General features: G+C 39.8%; 1 pseudogene; it reads right to left on the bottom strand.

Moving 5' to 3' along the window:
- Nucleotides 1–520: 520 nt before the first annotated feature.
- LOC105036102 (protein argonaute 1A-like) lies at nt 521–17,999 on the bottom strand (annotated as a pseudogene).
- Nucleotides 18,000–23,268: the final 5,269 nt, after the last annotated feature.

Raw genomic sequence — 23,268 nt, 5'->3', positions numbered from 1 at the left:
ATACAAGATAATTAGTATTAAAATATGTAAATTTAATGTTGATATGGGATGGATTGCCCAAGCTTCAGGCTGTCCAACCTCAGTAGCTAGCAGCAAATTTTTACATAAGATGACGCCCTTTTCACAAACTTCATAAATACTCTAACCTCCTTCCTGGTGCCGCCATTTTCAAATGGTTTTAGGACATCGTTCCCCCGCAACCGCTCCCAGATTTGGCAACCAAGAAATGAGAAGCTAAAGAAACAAAATTCTCATTTCACGTATATGAAGCAGGAATATATGTCATTCGATTATCTTACTGTGATAAAACGACAATTACTACTCAAGCAAAGTCAGGAAGAAGAGGATGAATCGTGCAGGAGAGCACTACCAAGTTGCAAGTATGCCATGGTTGAGAAAGTTCTCATACTCATCCCTAGCCACAAGCAATGCCCAAAAAAAAAAATTCAGTTTAAGGTGCTGATTAACACAGTGAACATACGTTGTCGAGAGTCAGCATAACAAAAACCAACACAGAATCTGAACCAAACTACACACGAAGAGATTAAGTCAACCAGTAGATACAAAGCAATAGATCTGGTAACCATCAACATAGAATCCAAACCAAACTAAGCACATAGAAATTTAAGTCAACCGGCGGATATAAAGCAATAGTTCTGGTAACCATCAACAATTCTAGAAACCTGAAACAAGGTTAACAATAAAACATGACCCTCTTGACATTCTCCTTGAGGGCAGGCAGGGGCCTAACAGCGGCACTTGCTGGAGGCCCGGTACTGCGAGAAGCCAGGCCAGGAGGACCACGGCCAGTAGCCCCAACACTGGCCATTGACCCACTGTCCGAGGTCTCTGGCTCCAGGTAAAATCTAGCACGGAATGCAGCCAGGTGAGCATAATATGCAGGCGGCACTGCAATGTGGACCATAAAACACACTGGGCATTTTTAACCATTCATTTAAAAATTAACTAAGACCCAAGGGTGCGTTTGGTTAGCCATTAAAAAAATACATTTTTTGCTTTTTAATTTTTAAAAAATAAAAATCAAAAAGCAATATTTGGTAACACCATGAAAAGCAAAAATCAAAATAATCAAAATAATTGCTTTATATGCCAAGCAAAAATTTATTGCTTTCCAAAATTTGCTTTTCTACTTTTTTTTGCTTCTCCACATCTAAAATGCCAAACCAAAAAGTAAAGAGCCCAAATCTTTTTCTCTCATCGAGCTCTTCACCTCCCCAACCCCTTCTCCCTCCTTTCTTCCTTGTCGAGCTTTTCACCTGCCGTCCCCAAACATTGTCTTTGGCTTTATAGCAACGTAGTTACCAAACATACATTTTGCTTTTTTGTTTTTACTCAATAGCAAAAATCAAAAAAAATAAAATATACTTTTTAAAAATCAAAATCAAAAGTGTAACCAAATACATCATAAGTTAAAGACAGTTACCAATTGATACTGAGCGTGTGCACCTCGCATAGCTGCAATTAAAAGAAAGGCAATCTCAGCTATAACTATTAACCAGACAGAATTTGAAAGTAAATGAACATAAAAAAATAAAAAAAAAAGGAGGTCAGCTCATTACGTGTAGCAAAGATTGTTAGTAAGAGACTGCAGTGCATCAGCAGTAAACTTATTCTCATCCCACAAGACATGGTAGCGAGCAGGACGGCTGGTGCCCTGTAAGATTGATGTTGTATCGGTAAACAAGACAAGGTTCAAGTCTAGAAGGACAAGATAAAACTAAATAGTAAACAAAAAATTGGGAATAATTACTTGAATGCCTGCATGACTGCACAAATAAAAAATCAAATTCAGTTGGATGGCGTATCCTGGAGTCTACAACTGTGCCTGCAACCAAAAGAAAGGATATAATCAGATTTTAGTGAACATTGGTAAACAAAACTTCCTTTAAAGATTAGATGTAAGTTCCATATCTAACCAGGAAATATATTTCCACTCCTATCAACTGAACGAAGATCAGCATGGTTATTAGCAAACAGCCGCGTATGATGACGCTTTTGAACCACCACAAAAGTTACTGGTGGCTGATAGTTTGACTCAAAGGAGGCACATGCCTGAAGTTTAAAAAAAGGTCATAGACAACAAAAAATGCCTGCATGAAAAAGGCACTGACTCAAAAGCATCACAGTTTTGCCATACCTTACGAATAGCATCCAGTTCATACAATAATACTTGATAAAATTGGCCCTCACTGACACCATCCCTGTTCAAAGAAAAAGATTTTTTTGAAAAAAAATTAAAAAAAGCAGCAGCAGCTTGAATGCTATATATAGGAGGGAAACAGTACCTGTAAAATATAATTCGCCGAGGTGTTTGCCCTGTTGCTTTCTTGAAAGATATAAGAAGCTCCCTACAAAGTTAAGCACCACCATGTAGAAGTTTCTTAATTTGAACAAAAACTAAAATGCAAATGTGAAATATATTACTATACACATGCCAAAGGTTGATGATAGATAAGCATACCTAATCATGCCACCTGCAACAGTTCCACGATGGGGATCTTGCCAAACTTTAAACAAATCCTGGATCAGCTCTTGCCGATGGGCTTGTGCGCTAACCAACCCAGCATATTTTGTTATTTCTGGCCAATCTTGTGATGCAACAACCTGCAGCAAGTCCTTAGTTAATCCAGCATTTCTTTTCCCCTCAGAACACTATTTTATGTTATTTTTTCCCAAGAACAACTATTTCCAATAGGACATTAGGCCTTACAGCTGCAATGGAAGGGCTAGAGTCCTCCCCAGGATGTGGATGTCTCACGTCAGCACCAAATATAATCGTTGGTCTGTCACTGACCAGAGGAATTCTCCTTGTCAGGGCATCCATAAGCACTGTGTTCCTTCCACCAACCTATGCATCACAAGATGCTGATCACCACAACATCCTTAATAAGGGAAAGGAATTAAACATGTAAAAGCAAAGATACCTTCACATTAATTTTTAAAGCAACATTTGCAAGATACTGTTTATTCATCTGAAAAACGTGCTTGGTCAAACAGCACTGGGACACTAACCCCAGATCCGTCTCACAAATTCTTTTCAGATCACCTTTCATAAAAATTTAAAGAAGAAAACACAAGATCTTAATTGCTGAACATGAACAATGGATAGGGAAGTTGAAAAGGCAAAGATATGAACTGCAAAGTATACCATATAAAGAACCATTATTGTCAGGCAGTACTGCAATTAGCAAGTTCCTTGCCCTGGGGTTTAAGTATGTTCATGGCATCCTGAAAACATGCTTTGAGAGCTCTTTCCACTCGTTCAGGTCGAGCACTTAATAGAGGTAGCACAGGTTCTAGAGCAAATTCCTGCACAGGATTTAAATAGCAAAAGCAGACAAAATAACAGACACAGTAGAGGTGCACCTGGCAATAGCCAGATTATCACATTCTTAACAAAAATTTTCAAACACGCCATTCCAGAGACTTGGCACATCACAGCTAACTGTTGACAGAAATCACAGGCAGCATTATCATGAACAGCCCGCGAAAAATTGATACATGTCCGGTTACCGACCCTCCCACCATTGATCATTTTCTACAATCATAAAAAGGATATGCTCAAACAAAATAGTCCAAAACTAGTATAAGAAACAAATTGCACAAGCATTACAAACAATAAGCTGTCTTGTATAATAGAAAGATAAGTAGAATAGGCATAAATTTAAATAAATGCAACAAGAAATTATATAGGTCTTAAAATGATGCTAGAACTAACCATGGTGCAGTAGATGACGGTATAATGGATGGAAAGTCGAGAAAAATCAGTCTAGAGGTAAAATTGCAAAACCAATAGTAGAAAGGTAAAAGCTATAGAAATGATGCTCAAAATTTTCTCAATACCAAAGTGAGTAGAAGCAAAAGGTAAGTAGAAAAATGTAAACCTAGTTTCACAACCACAAGTTAAAAGGAATCAAATAGGTACTGGAAATGTCCCTAATGTAGACAACAAAGCATGCCAAAAGAAAGCACCAAGAAAGCCCACAACCTACTGCTTTCAAATTTCAACAACAGAAGAGAGAACAACTTTAACAAGGATCAGCCACAAAAACAAAAACAGAAAAAAAAAAGAAAAAAAAAAGGCATACTATTGATATGGGATAAGCTTAAACCAGAGGACAATAAACGATGGCTCAAACAAGATATACAAAAACTTATTCAGATACAAATCAATAGCTGCAAACACAAACAACCAACAGAATCTCATTGGAAGAAAATAAATAAATTTATATGACAAAAACAGAACAAACCAAATTCAGTTCCTAATCAGTCAAAATTTATCCACAAGACAAACTAAGAAGTTATAGGATTAGGAAAATATCCAAGTACAAAGGTAATAAATAGGAAATAAAAGTTAGCATGAATAAAGTTTACACCAAGTATCAGCAAGCAATCTAATGAGTCACAATACGAGCTATGGGAATTGTTTTCATTAATTCATAATAAAACCGAGTAAACCTGGTGAAATTTGCACTAAATTAACTTTGGAATTAATAAAAATGAAGTTTCTCAAATAAGGGATAGCAACCAGAAGAAGGGATTTGCCTGAACCCAGCCAATAGGTACCACATAGCATGAACTAACAGAATTGCAAAATTTTCTGTCATTGAAGAAAACTGATTAGAACAGGTAGCATATTCAATGATGCATTCAATAATAATAACATGGCAACATGGGGAGGGAAAAAAATTCTCATCATTTTTATGAAGAACTATATTCTCAATATGATTCTTTATGACTCTTTGATGTATTAACATGATGGAGATTAAACAACTGTTAAGTTGATCACAGTGAGGACAAAAATGGAGCACTAGACAATAGTTGCTCAATTCTCTATGCCATATATAAAATTCAGAATGACTAGCACATTGTTTATCCTGAGTTAACTACACAATCTTCTAAATACCTTCAGTAAGGCCAACCTAAATTGCATATTAATAAAACACACAAGTATAGCAAGTATAAATTGTTGATAAATGTGGAAGTTTCATCATAACCAAGGATTTAGATCCCACTGGGACATCCCGTGGGACACCAAGACAGGACAACATCGCATATGTCAGGACAGGGCCGTCCCGCTAGCATTCCAGCATCCCAATCAAGATGCCTTAGGACATCCTCTGTCCCAAACGTCGGGACGAGGTGGGATGCAAAAATCGAGACAGCCCTGTTCTACAGAATTTAAAACCTTGATCATAACAGAGTCTAATCTCATATTATCAAAAGCTTAAAATCACTGGGCAACTCAAACTGCAAGGTATTTAAAAGATTATAAATAAAAACAAAGGCTAGTAGAAAAAAATCCTATATAATTCTATGATAAGCAAGAAAGAGAAGAAATAGTTGGTCATAGATGTGATCTAAAACTCCAGTTAAAGCTAAATGTAAATTTGTTAAAAACTTAAAACATTAGTAAATTTCCCATTATGAGCTAAATTGCATCCAAAACCTAAAGCTTGTTCTGTGGTAGGTTTCAACTGTTCCGAACAAGTATTGTTGCAGAAAACATATTGATTTGGTCAAAGAAACCAAAGTCAAACCAAATTCTTATAAGAAGTTGGTTCAACTTTCTTTATCACTTGGACAAAACCACATGTGCAGATTATCAAAAGAAATAAAAAAGAGAGGTATCTGCTAAAAACTTGTAACGAACTTAGAATTTCCTTCATGACACACACAAACCGATGTGTGTAACTAAAATAACAGACAACAAACTATGTGCTTCTGTTGTGATTTAATGCGTATGAGTAGGATAAATGCATGTGATGATTACATTTCATATTGCATGTTAAAGAAAGAACATTTTCTAATATTGCATGCTAAAGATACGAAAAATGAGAATAAAGTGATAAATTTTAAGAGTATTAAATTTGGGCCTAAACCATGTTAAAGAATCTGGTATTAAAAAACACAATATGCGATCATAGATCTACACTAACTGAACCTAAGAAGAATACAAACTGATCTTCCAGTTGAGACAAAGGTAATACCTTATTCATCATATTCCATTGACCAACTCTGGGCAAGCAATCCTTCTCCTTACCAGTGTCATGGTATTTTAACTATGAAACCAAAAGAAGAAAAACTTAATCATAACAAATGCCAGAAAAATACTTGAAAGGATTATGACATAATAGAAGAGGAAGACATCAAGATTCATTTCTTGTTCGACATACCCACGGTGCAGGTAGAATCCGTGCCTCAACTGAAGCAAGTCTCTCATCAATTATGATACCAAATTCTTGTGCATAAGGGTCATCATGGTATGCATTCTGTTCAACAGTCTGATCACAAAACAACAGACCTTCAGATCAATCAAGAGGTTCAAATCCTGAACAGCTCTAAATGCTAAGATAAAAGGTCCAAGATCTTAAAAAGCTCACAAGTGGAGATAAAATAAGCAGTGCAGTAATGCAAATCTTAGAATAAATTTATGCAGCTGAATGTACCCTTTTGATTGTTCTGATAAATAGCAACTCTTACACCTTGTAAGGTACAGGCTGCTAGTCAACAGAGCCATAAGATTCCTAGACATCAGCCACATACCCTTTTCTGTGCAAGATTTCTTTGTTACTCAAGATTACTTTTGATATAAAACTGTATAAGTAATAAATTGGTGAAACAGAATTACTGAAAACATACTTAGTTCCTTAGCAGATTAAAATTGCGAATACTAGTCTGTACAAACTTTGTGATTGAATTAGAAGAATAGGCACACCAGACATGACAATGAAACAATAGCTTCTTTTAACATAAATGAAGAACGTCATCATCTTCCCTCTCCACCTAGACTCCATTTGAGTCCACAGGAATCTTGTGGAGCTGCACCCCATCAGGAGCTTAAACTGTGCAACCAAACCATATGATGTTAACTTTTTCCCAGAAAGATAAGGAAAGGGTAATCTATTTCTGATGAATTTGGATATCCACACTTGTTCACTTTTCGAACATACCTGCCCTATAACTGGTCTGTCAAGACTATCGTAGACAGTAAATATATGAAAAGAAATTGATGCCCAAACAACTTCATCAGATTTAGACCAGATCACATTTCCTAATTATTCAGCCATGTCACACTATAGCAGAGCTACTACATTGTATTTTAATGAATCATTCAGAAGCCAACCTAATTTGTCATCCAAGACAAATAAAGAAATCTCTGAAATTTAGACATGCAAAACCAGATTCCCCATAAAGAGAAGCCTGTTAAATACATTATTTAACAGGGAGAGGGAGCCATGCTTCTTTTATTCTTTGGTAGGAAAAGGGTTGTGCCTCTTGTCTCATAGTGTATGTGCATGTTTGAGTCTACATACATATGCATATACATACATATACATGTATGCGAGAGACAGACACACACACAGAGAGAGAGAGAGAGAGAGAGAGAGTCAAATGAATTTATTTCACCACAGGAAATTCATCAAAAATATTAGGGGAAGTGATCATTCAGGAAAAAGAAAATGCATAACCTGTATAATATCACGTTCTCTCTGATCAGGCCGCTGGCAGGTCACCCTAAGAAGAGCGGTTATTTGTTTCTCATTCAGCCTCTTGGAATACCTTTGTCCTTCCACAATTTTGCAAACCTAAACCATTTTCTAGAAAGTCTAACACTTCCATTCACAGTGACAATTATCGATAATTTGGAACATGCACTTCAACGAAGAAGCAAGAGAGAATTATATGCATAGCATTGTCATATAATAAAAATACAATATCAAAACACTGAGGACATCCTGACTCCATTGGCAGATAGTTTGGCCTCTGCTGATTACCAACTTGCAAGCAAGGCCAGGTAGCATGTTGAATGGTAAATCCGTAGGTTTCTTGGAAGTATTGAACAACAGATTTCATTGTACCTCGATCATCAACTGGGAACCTATTTACATAGGGAGAAAAATTAGAATGAAGGCACCATGAAAAAAAAAATGTCATGTCAGTAGTCCATACTAAGGTAAAATGGGAATGGATGAAATAATATAATCTAGCAGAGGCCAATAATGCGGGAGATCTGAAAAAAGCTAACTGAAAAGAGAAATAAGAAAAACCTCATACATCAACTCTCTTGCAGCTTGTGTTGTTAAACCACTTATACGATATTTTCTGCGCATGTTGCCGCGATGCGTAACTTCTATTTTCACACCTCTCAAAGCCTTCTTGATCTGCAAAAATGATCCAGAGGGATGAACACAGGAAAAGATGTTGAAAGTACAATAACAGATTATCATATCAAGTACAGCATTCTTGAGTTCAATCAAAAATTATTCTTTTATATCAGTTGAGCCCAAAAGAGTGTAACATAAAGCAGTACGAAAGAATCAGTCAGAAAGAGATGAAATATGTGCACACCTTTGTCAACTGAAGAATAGAAAACACTAGATTCAATCATTTTTAAAAAAAAAAAAAAATAAAGAAAGAAAAGAAAGATGACCAGTTCACATTTTTGGCTGATTTGAAGGGAATATACCACCAAAATTTTTCAGTATCTTATTGATGTTCTTTTGTTGATATGTCCTATTAACTTTCTCCAACACATTTTATGACATCATAAAGGTACTGAAATATTTTAATAAGTCAAAGGAAATTATAGAATAATAGCAGATCTTCACACGATCAGCATCAGACAGTGGTCTAGCAAAGAAATCTCTGTTCAGAAGCTGAGCTACAAAGTCAATCACAGGAAGTGGCTCGATGAAAGCAGTGGATGACATATCTGCAAGCATAGGAACAACAAATTTTAGCAGCATATACCATAATGTACCAGAAGAGTGTAACATGTGATAAGCACAATATAATACATATAGCAATATTTTTTATGTGAGTAGCAACAGTTTATCGATCTGTCCTTTTTCCTATATATCAATGGCAACTATCAGCAATAGGGTGGAACAATTAAAGGCAACATTTAAAATTTCAATTTCTTAAGCCTAATGCCAATAAATTTCCATTTATGGATAAAGTTGGTCAAGGTTTGTTTGGAAGCTCTCCATGATGTCTGCCTCCAAGGGTCACCTATGACATGCAGTCACTGAACTTATCCCTGCAAAGCAGCAACTTACAGCTTTTTTCCAAGACACCAAATTCTCATTTCTATGACATTCATGCTTATGATCTTTCATTGTTATTCCCCAAGCTGATTTCTGAACCCCAAAAAATTAAGAGACAAGGGAAAAAAAACTAAGATGTCTGTCTCACCTATATTTAGTGACAATCCCATTTGCGTTGGGCGAATACTCTGATAGAAACCACGCCAGCTTTCCAATCCCTCACCAAGTGGCTGCCGTCTCCCAAGTTCAGGTGAATAAAATGACCGACCAACAGGTACATATCTGCAAGCCATCAGAATGCATAACATCATTACTGTTGGTAGAAAGGGGAAAATCAAACAGTAGGAAGGGTATATAGAAACTACTAATTACCAGGCAGTAGGCAACTCACGAAGCACAATATCAAGAACCTGTAGAGCATCTTGGGGTGCATCTGCCTACCTCCCAGATAAAAACAATTCCAGATGATGAAGATCAGCACGAGCAGCAAATTTGATTACAACCTTGAACAACCTCTCTCGTCTACATTAATTAACACCCATCAGTTATCATTAAGTTCCATTGGATAACAAATAGAAATTCAATTTGATCATGACTTCTATAAGAACAAATAATAATTTTTTAAAAAAAAAACATGAGTCCTCTAGAAAGTACCTCTGGCCACCTAGACCATTTTCCTCGTCATAAAGATTAATATCAAAATTCCTGGAGGTGAATGGAAGCGGCCCAGCAGTATAGAGGCTCTTCCTCCCATCATAAGCTGGAAGGCGACCACCTAAATGAGACTCCCTGTGTAGCCTGACCAGCTCCCCCATAACAGCACGATTCACGCCACGAGATATTACCTCAGGTGTAATGGAAACCTGGAGTAAAACAAGCAGCATCAAGAATCAGCATACTGTTGTTTTAAACAGAATTAATGCAGATGAGAACCACACATGTTTGATTTTAAAAAAAAAAAAAGAAAAAAATTGCGTAGCGATTAACTTGCTATTAGGAGGAAAAAAGACATACATCATACTGATGAAGGTCTTTGTCAGGCAGCTCAGCAAAGAAATGATTTGCCTTCACGACACATTTGACACCAAAGCTACCCTTTCCAGGACGCAATGGAAACCTCATTGATTTGCTTGATGAAGCTGCCGGTCGAATTGCTTGGCTACTTGAAGCTTGACCCTGAACAGCAAGATGTTCGAACTGTTGAGCCACCTGGGCAGGAGAAACATCCAAGAGCTGTGATAAGGAGCTGGCTTCAGGCAGGGATGGTTGAGTGGCTTGATGTGGAGCCTGGGTTGCTTGGTGCAGCTCGGGTAGTGTTGGCCTTGAGGGACCAGCAGCAAGGGCACTCCCATGTCCACTTATTATGCTACCACCACCTCTGCGTCCACCAAAATGTTGCTGTGGAGCCCGTGTTTGGGGTCCACCACGGCCCCGGTGCTCAGAACCACTCCATGATATTGCGGTCTGCAGCCGTGACTCTGGTAAAATCCACTGCCACGACCTCCTTGTTGAGACTGCTGCAGGTTGGCTAGACCCTGACCATGTCCTCTTCCTCCTCCTCCCTGTTGATGTGGCATTGAAGCCCTCTCAACTGGATGCTGCAACCCACCTCGCCCAGCACTGCCATTTGGCTCCTGAGACTCAGATTTATCTGCAGCCCTGGAAGTTTCTGTTCTCCTCTTCCTCACCATGACTATGGCTGCAGAATAATAAGAAGGGATAAAAATGAATATGAAAAGGAAAGGCAAAAAGAAAAAAAAAAAGGCCATCATTCTCCTACAATATTATGGCAATAATAAATAATACATGAAAATAAAATAAAAGAATAAAAGATTATCTCTTATGAAAGCTTTCTTGATCTTGGTAGACACATGGAAGAATCAACTAAAAGAAACTCAAGATGTTAATTGCAACTGATTTGTTCCCTTAAAGGAGGCAACTAAGAGGTTATAAATTAGGAAAATTTGTTTACATGGCAAGATTATAAAGTAAACAGAGGACAGCTATTCAGCATATACATTGTGAAGAATGTGGCGAGACCATATTGTGAAAAGTATGGGCCAGCCAACTGATATGGAGCACAGAATCCAAGAATTCTAAATAATTAATGGATAAAGATAAGACTGTATGTGTATAGTATACAGTGTATAGGATAAGATCAATAATGGTTCACCTCTGAAATACTGACATTCATAACAAAAAGTTTTTTTTTAATAATCTTGGACATATTTATCAACAATAATTTTGAAAATCCTTTTTTTGATGTTAATCACCATGCCATACTTATCCACGCAGGTAAGCTAAATGTGATGAGGTACATTCCATCAAAGGTTTGAGTGCATTTTTCAAATGGCTGTCAACCTGAGTCAACCTTCTAAAGTTGTTGCAAAAGCAACTTATGCAGGAGAGGATCTGCCGTGAAACTTGGCCTGTTGGCAGGTAGGAAGCCCTTCATTGTTAATTCAGCAGTTTAGGCTACCGCAACATATAAGGGATCATACAATGTTCCCAAAACTTGAACAAGTGTAAAGGACAATAGTATGCATAATTTCATATGTGAAATTGCACTAATCTCTTTAACAAAAAAAGGTCATGTTTTATGGAAAGCAAGCAGATGCCATGCTTCCTGGATTTGAGTCTAAACCCAAGAATGCAGAGCATATTTACATTAAACAGAGAATAGCTTCCTGAGAAACTACTCATGCAAACAATGCACACATAACTACGACCAGTTGGATGCTAATGGTAAATGTTAAAATTATAATGCAGAAACTCAAAGTAACAATAGAAACATCATGGATATGCAACAACAACACAAAACAAGAAACAGAGAACCCATAGTTTTCAAACTGCAGATATACTAAATAATAAAGTATGAAATCATAAAAAAGAAACTAATGAATTTTCATCAACATTGGGGTGGGTAACTGAGCAATGCTTTGTATGCTTTATAAACATGTACATGCAAGTTAAAAGCACCTAGCCTTGCACCACTCAACACCTGGCATTATCCTTGGGCATAACTAAGTTGCATATGGGCCCTATAGCATGCGTGTCACTGGTGCATGACATGTATAGTATTTTGTGCCTTCAGTAGGTACACTTAAGCACGGTAAGACAAACAGTGAAGTGCAATCTTCATTAAATTAAAGAAGGGAGAAGAAGTAGCAAAGAGAAGCTGACAATTTGGCATTATATCACACAACAAACACTGAATTCAGAATTATGGGTGGAAGGGGATTGGATAATATCTATTTGAATCCATTTTCGCATTCAAATCTATCCGGATATGGATAGAACTTCGAGCACCCAATTAATATCCATATTTATATCTATGTCCATTAAAGAAAAATGTATATGGATATGGATAGACAACTACCCGATCTATATCCAATTCCATTTGTAATCCTATTTAATTTTCTACAGCACTCATGAATTTTTAAGAAAAATAAATGACCACATTAACATGCTATTAACTAAATTTATCATCCACTTAGTAATATGTTTTATTTTATGGTCATAAAGTTTAATCATCCAACTTATATCCATATTTATATTCATAGTTCCCATATCCAATTTGTATTCGTATCCATTTAAAACAAATATAGATATGAATTTTTGTATCTGATTCTGACCAACATCTATATCCATATCTATATTCATCAAATAAAATAAATATAGATATGAATATGCTAGTATTCGATCTGTATTCAGCCCTCTTCAGAATCCCTGAGGGCCTAAAAAATATTATTTGCACAAAATTATACATCCTTAACTTTAAAGCATAAAAAATATGAATTATTTGATGGAAATATTCAAAACCCAATAATTAAAAGCAGATGAAGAAAGAAGATAAACATAAGCAAAATTTAGCAAACAACAGATGTTCAGCAGACTAGAAAATACCCACTCCAAGGGAAATAAAGCCATGGAATGAGAGCTCTAGGTACTAAAGGAAACCAGCATGCACAAAATCTAATATAATTGCTAAATAAAGTTGCATGCTCAATGAGGATGCAAGTGAAAATACACACACACACACATACGCGCGCGCCGCGCGCGCGCACACACACACACACACATATATATATATATATAATATATATATATATATATATGAGTCCCATGCATTGCTAATAGATAATACGAAAAACAAAAAGCAAAGATTGGAGCTTGAAGTTAAAAAGCCATATATCCTCCAATTTCTAGATGAATTAGCATAAAAGCATCTTTGACTACACCAACAAATCTTAAGATTCATTAAAGAAACAAAAAGTACATAAAGATATCTTATGGAAAATGACATGGTTCCTAATCCCAAGCCAGGACTCTAAAATAATAAACTAAAAAGATGTAATATTAGGGCCTATTGGGAAACATTTTTATTCATTTTTTTAAAAAAAATTAAAAAATCAAAACAAAAAACATCTTTGTTACTACTGTTTTTATTGTCAATTTTTTAAAAGTCACTTCATTATTTCTAGTAAAGTGGAAATAAGTAATCATTGCTTTCAATATTTTCAAAAATAATAAAAATCTCATGATTCTTGCCACTGCCACCCTCATTGTCGCCACTGCCATTGTTGCCACCCTCATTGTTACCACTGCCACTACTGCCACCATCTTCACAATTTTCTCTACATCATTAGCATCTCCACAACCACTATCATTGCCATTACTATCACTACCATTACCACCTCCAACACACCATCGCCACCACTATCACCTTTGCCAAATTGTTGGTGTTCTCGCCATCATTATTATCGCTGCCACCACCATCATCATTGCCTCGCTGCCCCACGACCACCAACTTTGTCGCTGCCACCACTACCATTGTCATCATGATCACCATCTCCACCATACGACCATCATACCTACTACCAATACCATCACCGTCTCTATTATCTCTGCCCATCACCATCAATATGTTATTTTTAAAAAATAATTGATTGCACCAAATATGTGTATATTTTTACAATCTTGAGGAAAAAAAATTATTTCTAAAAATAGAAAAATAAAAGTGATACCAAACGTATTGTTTTAATTCAATTTAAAAATTATTTAAAAAATTGCCAGTAAGCTAAGTTTATGTAGACATGCTGAACATAACACTTGATTGAAGAAAATACACAGAAAATTCGGCAATGCAAATCCTATGAGTACATATTTTGAGTCAACTCAATAATAACAAAATAAATGCATTTCAAATATGGACACGTATAGGAAATAGCATGGCTCCTAACAAAAACTCCCCCATTATAACTCCAAGGGTGGATATACCGTAGGTCCCTGCACACATCATATCAAATGGCCTCCATCCAAAAGTTCACGACAACTCAGAAATCAAGGCATAAACTGAATCTGGTTTTGATATGTTGCAGAATATGAATCCTAGCATTTGTTCTGAAGTTGTTAATCATAAAATCTAAAACATAATAGTATAGAGACACTCAAGCGGCAGACAGCACAAAATCCTAAACAAGAGGAAAAACTAGTAAATGCAAAAGTAAAAGAAACCCAGTAAGCTAAAAACTGCCATTTATGTAAAAACAACATCAGAAAATAAAAACAGCACACACAATATGATAAAATGGCTAGCATGGAGCGGCAGCACACAAAAGGACGACTCATAATTGAGCAAAACAGTCGCAGAATCCACGAAAGAAACATCTTGCAAGTGAATATAAGAGACATAAGGATCCAGACATCAAAAATGTGAACCGGGGGAGGGGGTTGTAAAGTAGATGAAACCCCATTCGATTAAACAATCAAAAACATCCTCCAAACTCTTCTAACGTAAAATATCAACCAACAAAATACTCTTCAAATTAAAAGAATAGAAGCCTAATGCCCTGTAATTTCTCGATGAACTAAAGAACCCGAGTAGAATAGCCCAAACATTGCATGCGACTGTAAACCACCACAGTAAACAAAAGGCATAAGGAGACCCAAGGAAGAAGAAAAATAAGATTAGTTATTGTTGCTGCCAATCTCTTCGTCGCCTGTTCGTTAGGAACGAACACCTGCAAAATGAAATTCGCACTGACCGGAGTCGTCTCCGATGAGAACCCTCCGATACCTAAGTTAGAAGGGAGAGACTAGGCAACAGTAGTATGAGAATGGAGACAGAGCTCAGCGTATAAAAATTGGCTCACCCCTACCGTTGCTTTACCTCTCTTTTTATAGGGAAGAATGGTTGTAACCGTCAGATATGGTCCCGCATTTAGTGGCGTAGAATCATTAGGCTGTAATCCCATTATGGGTTGTCAATCCTCGAGGATTACACCGTGATATTCGTAGGATAACCGTCTGAGATGGTTATACCATACTTGAATAAGCCGATAGACTAAATGTTGGAGGTTGACTGTCGGTTAGCAGATTTGAGATATCGACGGTCGTAATCCGTTGTCTGTAGAGTCCGAATATCGGCTGCTTACCGATACCAAGTCTGTAGAGTCCGAACATCCGTTGTCTGACCTTTATTTTCTGTCTGGCGCCGGTCAAAAGCTCCTTTGTCCGCGCTCATGTATTTGCACGCACGTTCTAAGAGTTCAACATACGTCCGAGGGAAGATTTTATCCAATGAGTACGTGAATCGGGACCTCCTCAGACCTCTTTTCATGGCCGATATGGCCATGTCTTTATTGAGGTCCCTGACCTCAAGCATGGCCGCGTTGAATCGAGCCACGAAATCTCGGAGTGTTTCGGTCTCTCCTTGTTTGATTGAAAAGAGACTATCCGAGGTTCGTGACGGCCTCCGGCTGTGCTGAAATGGACCACGAAGGAATGTTCCAGCTATTCGAAGGAGTGAATACTTCCTGACCGAAGCCCAGAGTACCAGGCCCGAGCAGCTTTTCGAAGTATAGCCGGAAAGCCGATACACAGGAGGGCGTCAGTTGCTCCCTGGATTGTCATGAGAGACTTGTAGCTCTCAAGGTGATCGATTGGGTCGATGGAACCATCATAAGGCTCCACATACGGCATCTTGAACCAAGTCAGGATCGGTTTGTCCAAAATAAATCGGGAGAGAGGCTGGATGGTATGAAAATCGAAGTCGTTTGACGATTTCTGACCGTCCGTCTAGAGTTGGACGAGTCGGTAGTCGATTTCCTCAAACTTACGTTCGTAGTCTTCAAGCCGCCGGTGGTGGGAGACTCCAAGGGTTGATCCTCCCGATGAATTAGAGGGAGAGATAGAAGGTGTTCGCGGTCGCTTTCCCTTCCTTGCTCGATCTAACTGGGAAGGAGAAGGGCACCGTGAATGGTGGGTGGCGCATCGAGAGTGCCGTCAGTGCTACTGCTCATTCTGTTGAGAGAGCCGAGATTGCCACTCTGATGGAGGAGACGGAGATCATCGTGGATGACAGCAGCTATGCCTGGAAGGCACTGAATGCGCCATCGGTTGCTCCGCCGACGGTTGTGGTGGCTGAGTTTGCTGCTGTTGGAGGCTTTTGACTGCCTCCGCGAAAACGTTCATTTGTTATACGATCGCAGCAATCTGAGCATCTATGGTAACCACGGGGCGTGGAGAACTGGGCTCTGCTACCGGAGGCAGGGGAGGAACCTCTTCCCGACGAAAAGAATGTCTCGCCGATCCGATCGTCATTGATCGTTGAGATCTGGTTCTTGTCATTGCGAGTTTCCTTCTTGCCGCTGTCTTCCCCTACCTGGCGCGTCAATCTGTTGCTGCCAATCCCCTCGTCACCTGTTCGTCGGAAATGAGCACCTGCAAAATGAAGTCCGCACTGACCAGAGTTGTCTTCGGTGGGAACCCTCCGATGCCTAAGTTAGAAGGGGAAGACTGGACAACAGTAGTATGAGAATGGAGACAGAGCTCAGCGTATAAAAATTGGCTCACCCCTACTGTTGCTTTACCTCTCTTTTTATAGGGAAGAATGGTTGTAACCGTCAGATATGGTCCTATATTTAGTGGCGTAGAATCATTATGCTGTAATCCCATTATGGTTTGTCAATCCCTGGGGATTACGTCGTGATATTCGTAGGATAATCGTCTGAGACGGTTATACTATACTTGAATAAATCGACAGACTAAATGTCGGGGGTTGACTGTCGGTTAGCAGATTTGAGATATCGACAGTCGTAATTCGTTGTCTGTAGAGTCCGAACATCGACTGTTTATCGACACCAAGTCAGTAAACAGGGTTCGGTCGATCGGTTGAAAGCAGTGTCGGCCTGCTCAGCCGACATATAGTCGGTAGTCGCTTTCAGAATTATCTGTTCGTTTGATGGGTCAGAGTCGGATGCCGGTCGGTGTGTGCCGGAGATTAGTCGGTTTATGGAGGTCGAACAATTTACTCCAACAGTTATTCATCAACAAAAAGGTGAAACAAAAAAACAGTCAAAGTCCAACAGAAATCTTCAAAATATATAAAAGGAGAAGGAAAGCAACACCAAAGTAACAGATCGGCGACCATCTCGCTAGATCTACAGTCTCCAAAGCAGAAACCAAAACCATGCAACCGATCAGAGCAAACTGAGAAAAACCCCAACTCCAACGACTAAGTCTCAGTCAGTAGCAACTCATCGGAGCACTCACACGCCCCGATCTCTCTCATTTACAGATTGAAACCTTAGATTTCATCAAAAAAAACAGATCCAATAAAAAAAAATCAGAGAAAACAAAAGCGATGCATTCTCTAAAACCACTCCGACGTACACAAAAAAAACAAACTTAGAAACCAAAGGGTTTATACAAAGAGATCGGAACATGGACATAAACAATCGGTGATCAAAAGCAACAGAGATCGAAGAAGATGCAACTGGGAAAGCCGCCTTACCGTGACCGAAAAAGTGGAAATGGAAGCCGAGAAACCCCTTCTCCTCCCCGAAACCACTCTGGAAATCACTCTCCCTTCGTTTCTGCTTTCCCTCTCTCTCTCTGGGTAAAAGAGAGACCGGAAAAAACTACCCAACTGGCAACCGAAAGTGGCGACAACGGCAGCCCTGCCCAGCTATCTAAAAGGATCGAGTGGGGCCGCGAATTCAGTCCGACTCGGACGGCCACCCGAGCTGACTCGACCGGCACAGTGACTTGGCATCCCGCATCCGTCACTGATGAGCCCACTTGGACACATAAACATTGGATTCGGGTTGCATTTTTCGTGCGAGAGATTTAGATGTCGCGAAAGAACGTGAACGTACTTTCGCGCGAAACGCACCACCCGAACCCGTAGGGTGCGGTGCGGGGCCGGAAGATATCACCCGGGGGGAACGGACGGCAACGAAATGGAGGCCGCGAGAGCATTAAACTAAATTAAGTGATTCTCGGTCCATCGTCTAACCTGTTTAACTAGATTAAGTTCGAATTGCCCCTCAAAAGATTAGAAAAAGATTCAGGTTGGATTGTTGTTTGCATCATTCGGGTTGTATCTTTCACGAAAAAGGATGAGTTCGAAATGAAGAATGATTTTTTTCTTCTGCAACATCAATGCACATCTTTCAAAACACAATGTCATGCGCTGGTATGGAAGGAAGTGGTTGGAACATTTTAAAAACTATTCAATACTCGATTTAGTGTCGTAAAAAAGATCAATCATTTATCCGCACGAACAAGAGAATGAGCCCACTATAATGGATAAATATATACACAATCACATGACAATACCAATACAAAATGAAAAATATAGAAGTCTAGGTGCAAAAATCCACCTGCATCGGAGAAGCTGGAGTCGAGGGAGTCACGGTCGCCGCCGAAACCTGCAAAAAAAATCTAAACCGAAGTTGGGGGTGCTCCGGTAAGACCCTCCGATGCTCAAGTCAGTTCTCTGTCCCAACAAGAATGGAGTGCTCGAACGAAAATTTTAGCAGAGTTTTGAGATAGAAATGAGAGCTTAGAGAATAACATATCTGGGATCCTCCATTTTATAGGCGGAGGGGGCAATAGACTGATAGCGACGTTTGTAACCGTCTGGCAGTGGGCCGTTTGGAGCCAGGAGGAGTTTGTCATGAAGAGTAGTGGAGTGGAATCGTGGCCATCACCGTGACCTGCCACGTGGAGTCTGTTGCGGGGAGTGGAGCGGCGTCCGTTGTCGCGACTTGCCAGAGGGTGGAGGAGCCGCGCGGTATCCGTCGCAGAAAGTGGAGTAGAGTCGTGGCCATTACTGTGGCCTGCCAGGGAGTTATGGAGCCGCGCGAGATCCGTCGCAGGAAGCGGAGCAGAGTCGTGGCCATTACTGTGGCCTGCCAGGGAGTGATAGAGCCGCGCGGGATCCGTCGCAGGAAGTGGAGCAGAGTCGTGGCCGTTACTGTGGCCTGCCAGGGGGTCCAGGCCTGTCGGCCGAAGTTCGGTTGAGATGCCCGATGGAGAGAGGTAGCTATCCATCTAAGAGGAGCTCGGATGTTGCAAATCCTGTTGGGTGCCTTGGGCGTTAAGGCTGCAGGCGAGGACCACTTGCCGTAGGAGCTCGGTCAGAGGCTTTCCGCAGACGCAGTCCGGTTTCGTGCAGATTTCGGCAGAGGGTCGACCGGTGGTGGATATCGGATGGCGCTGGAGAGGTTCATCCATTGGAGAGGTCCAGCTGCTGGATTTCGTGAGCCCAGCATTTGCCCGCTTATAGAAGTTCGGTCGGAGTCCAATCTCCGTAGAAGCCCGGATGGAGATCATTTGTCGAGGAATCTCGACCAAGGCCTGTCTGCAATAGAAATCCGAAAAGAATTTGTCCACAATGGAAGCTCGGGTGAAGGCTTACGGTGGGAATCCGGTACGGACCGCTCGTGGTAGAAATTTGAAGTAGATCATTTGTAGCGAAAACTCGGAGTAGGTCGCTTGCAGTAGAAGCTCAGAGTCCGGCCCTTGTAGGAGTTCGGGGTGAGGTCTACCTGCAGTCGGAGTCGGAGATGAAGTCCGGCTCCCGTAGGAGTCCGGATGAAGTCTTCCTGCAGTAGTCCGGCTCTCGTAGGAGTCCGGATGAAGTCTACCTGCATTCAGAGTCGGGGATAAAGTCCGATTTCCGTAGGAGTCCGGATGAAGTCTACCTGCACTCGGAGTCGGGGACAAGTCTGGCTCCCGTAGGGGTCCGAATGAAGTCTACTTGCAGTCGGAGTCGGGGATGAAGTCCGGCTCCCACAGGAGTCCGGATGAAGTCTACCTGCAGTTGGAGTCGGGAACGAAGTCCGGCTCTCGTAGGAGTCCGGATGAAGTCTACCCGCATTCAGAGTCGGGGATGAAGTCCGGCTCCCGTAGGAGTCCGGATGAAGTCTAGAAGGTGGTTGACCATCGTCGAAACTTGGGTGGAGTCTGTCCTGTTGGGAATAGTATCCCAAAGTCAATCGTCAGTCTGTTGACGGTTGTGCTCCTTTTGTATTAGTACATGAATTATAAATAAATAAAAGTTATTTTGATATTTTTTCATCACAAATGTTTCATCTTCTAATGAACTCCTATGTTGTGGTGAAGTCCTTACGACTATTTAGACTCGACAAAGGAGGATTTGTCGCTTAGTCCTTAAATCTGTTCACGACCAAATGATATGTTGTTACCTTCGACTCTTTGAGGGTTCACAGGACAAGAGCCTGTCGGCAAACATAGGAACATGAGGTAGGAATTGGATCGATGATAAAGTATGGATCCCGATTGCTCTGTTACTGCGTCCAACTACTTGTCCCTCCCTTGTCTACTAAAAAAAGACACTACAAGATCAGATGAACTTCTCGATTTCGCCCAACCCTTTTTTTTTGAAAAAGCAAAAAAGTAGTAGCAACTATTTTCGGGACGACAACGTTTATCGAGCATAGGTCGTTGTGTGCCATATGGGTTGGTTGTCCTCATAACCAAGGAGTGTGGAGACACTGGTATGGCATACAAGTGAGATGTAATGGTACATCTGCACTGAACGTGACCGACTCCGGAGCTATTTCTGCTGTCAAGATTTGCTCCGATGGGATATGGGTATAAATGTCCCTCCGATCTGAGACCGCCACGGTGACTTCCAAGCAACTCACTGCACTTAGGCGCTGGACTACCTGAATTTCTAATTCAGTGACGGAAGGCTGCTGGGTGTAGTCAAGTACTTGACTTGTCGGTGCGTGTGTCAAGATGGGATTGACCACTCCAGTTTAGGAGCTGTGTACAGTCGTGTTTCAATTTAGCAAAACCTTGGCCAGGGTAGTCCTAGTGAGGAGTCACAGGACTAATTGAGTTGAGCACGATTTGGATGATCTCATCAGGGTTGACAATTTAACCCTGAGTCGTCCTAAGCACAGGGGTCAAAAGGGATGAATTATACGGTAACCATATTCACGTAGGTTCTGAATGTTGCGATTGTAACTATTCGACCTATCCGATCATTGGGTACCATTGCTAGATGGTCACTTCGATTAGTACAGGAATTGGTTCCTGTGCTACCGGCTTAGGTTCGAACCTGTGGGGTCACACACATTAGAGGTTCTTTTCTGATCTGATGGTTGATTATGAGTCTTATGTGTCTGAGACTCTATGATTGAGAATTAGAATTCTCTGATCATGAGATCCACACATTTTGGGTACTGGGGTCAAAATTTTGAATTTCAAATTTTGAATTTGAAATTTGAACTCTTTGATCAGGGTTTCATATCGATGGTCTCTGATGCTTAATTGCCCATCGAATTTGGACTCAATATTTATGAGAGATTTAATTAGTGATTTGATCACTAATTAACTCAATTTGATTGAGTAATTATTTTTAGATCAAGTCCAATTGAATTGGATTCAGTTTGGATTGACCCGATTAGGTTAAGTGTTGATCTAATCGCTAAGGTGGCTTAGTCCCTGATTTGATCAGGGGTTAGGTTTAGTTAATTCCTAATTTGATTAAGATTTTATTGAGCCTAATTAATCCTAATTATGTTGGGTTTAATCTGGTCTAATTGTGCTTAACCTATTTTAATTAGGTTGGCTCAATTTGAATCAAACCACCTTGTTTTAAATTTCCTACACCACCCAACTTCCTTGCACCCATTTGAATTCATGAGAAGAAATTTTCTCATGAATTTTCTCCCACGCAAAGCTCTCTCACGCTCATATTTTTGTGCGCCAATTATTTGGATTAACTTGGTTTGTTACCCATCCAAATTCAAAGGGGTTTTGAATTTGAATGGATAACCGAATAACCATGCGACAGCTTATCCTCTTTTGTGCGCCCCATATTCCACACGAGAAATGGTTTCTCGTGAAAGTCTCCATGCACAAAAAAAAGGCCATGCCATCTCTTCTTTCTCGCACAAATGGATGAGGATAAGATTGGTTGACACTTGAATTCAAATTTGATTTGAATTTAAGTGAGCAACCACCTCTTCTTATCCACTCACACGCTTTCAACATCTCTTGCGATGTTTTATAAAATGAGAAAGGGAGGGGGTGTGGGAAATGAAAGAAAGAAGAGATAAGGGGCGTGGGAGGTTCTGAAAAAATTTTGAAGTGTTCAAAATTTACCGAGAGGAGAGAAAAAGGAGAGAGAAGTGGGCGTAGGGTTTTTGGTGTGTACCCTAGGATTTCTACCTAGGGTTCGGGAAGTGAGATTGGTGTGCAACAAGTATCGTGAGTCCACCAAATTTTAGAGAGAGATCCATCAGCCTCTCAACCAACCGTGCAGATGATCCGGAGCATCCGAAGAGTCGGCACACATCGATCGAAGGAGTTCGATCAAAATCAGCCATCAAAAGGGTGAAATCACGAACTAGCATTCGTGAGGAACCGATCAGACGGGAGCTTCGTGTGGACGATCCGCAAAGGTCAGACACTAGTATGGCTGCGACGTGAAGATTAGAGCCCTCCGACGGTGATCAGATTACGGTGATCGACTACCCACAAAAGATGATGTGTTCTGAACACAATACAGTAAAAAGTTTACTGTTTCAAATTTAAATGCATGCTGTTGTATCATATTTAGATCCTAGTGTAGGGTTAATTAGTATTAATTAATGAGATTAATTAATAATTCTGCTGTAAAATAATAATTTTGAAAAAGTTTTAAAATTACCATTTTGCCCCTGTACTGAATTTTCACTTCAAATGGTATTAGAGCATGGTTCTAGAATATGATATACATATGCATACATAGATTAAGGTGTAATCTATAAGTTTAAATTTAAAATTTAAAATTTAAAATTTGAAATTCAAAATTTAAAATTTAAAATTTAAAATTTGTTAGAAGTTTCAAATTTGAAATTCAAAATTTGAAATTTGAAATTTGAATTTTGAA

The sequence above is a fragment of the Elaeis guineensis genome, chromosome 11 (genome assembly GCF_000442705.2).
Source record: "Elaeis guineensis isolate ETL-2024a chromosome 11, EG11, whole genome shotgun sequence".
Classification (NCBI taxonomy): Eukaryota; Viridiplantae; Streptophyta; class Magnoliopsida; order Arecales; family Arecaceae; genus Elaeis; species Elaeis guineensis.
Note: the sequence above shows the minus strand (reverse complement) of the source record. Positions and strands in the feature narration are given on the sequence as shown.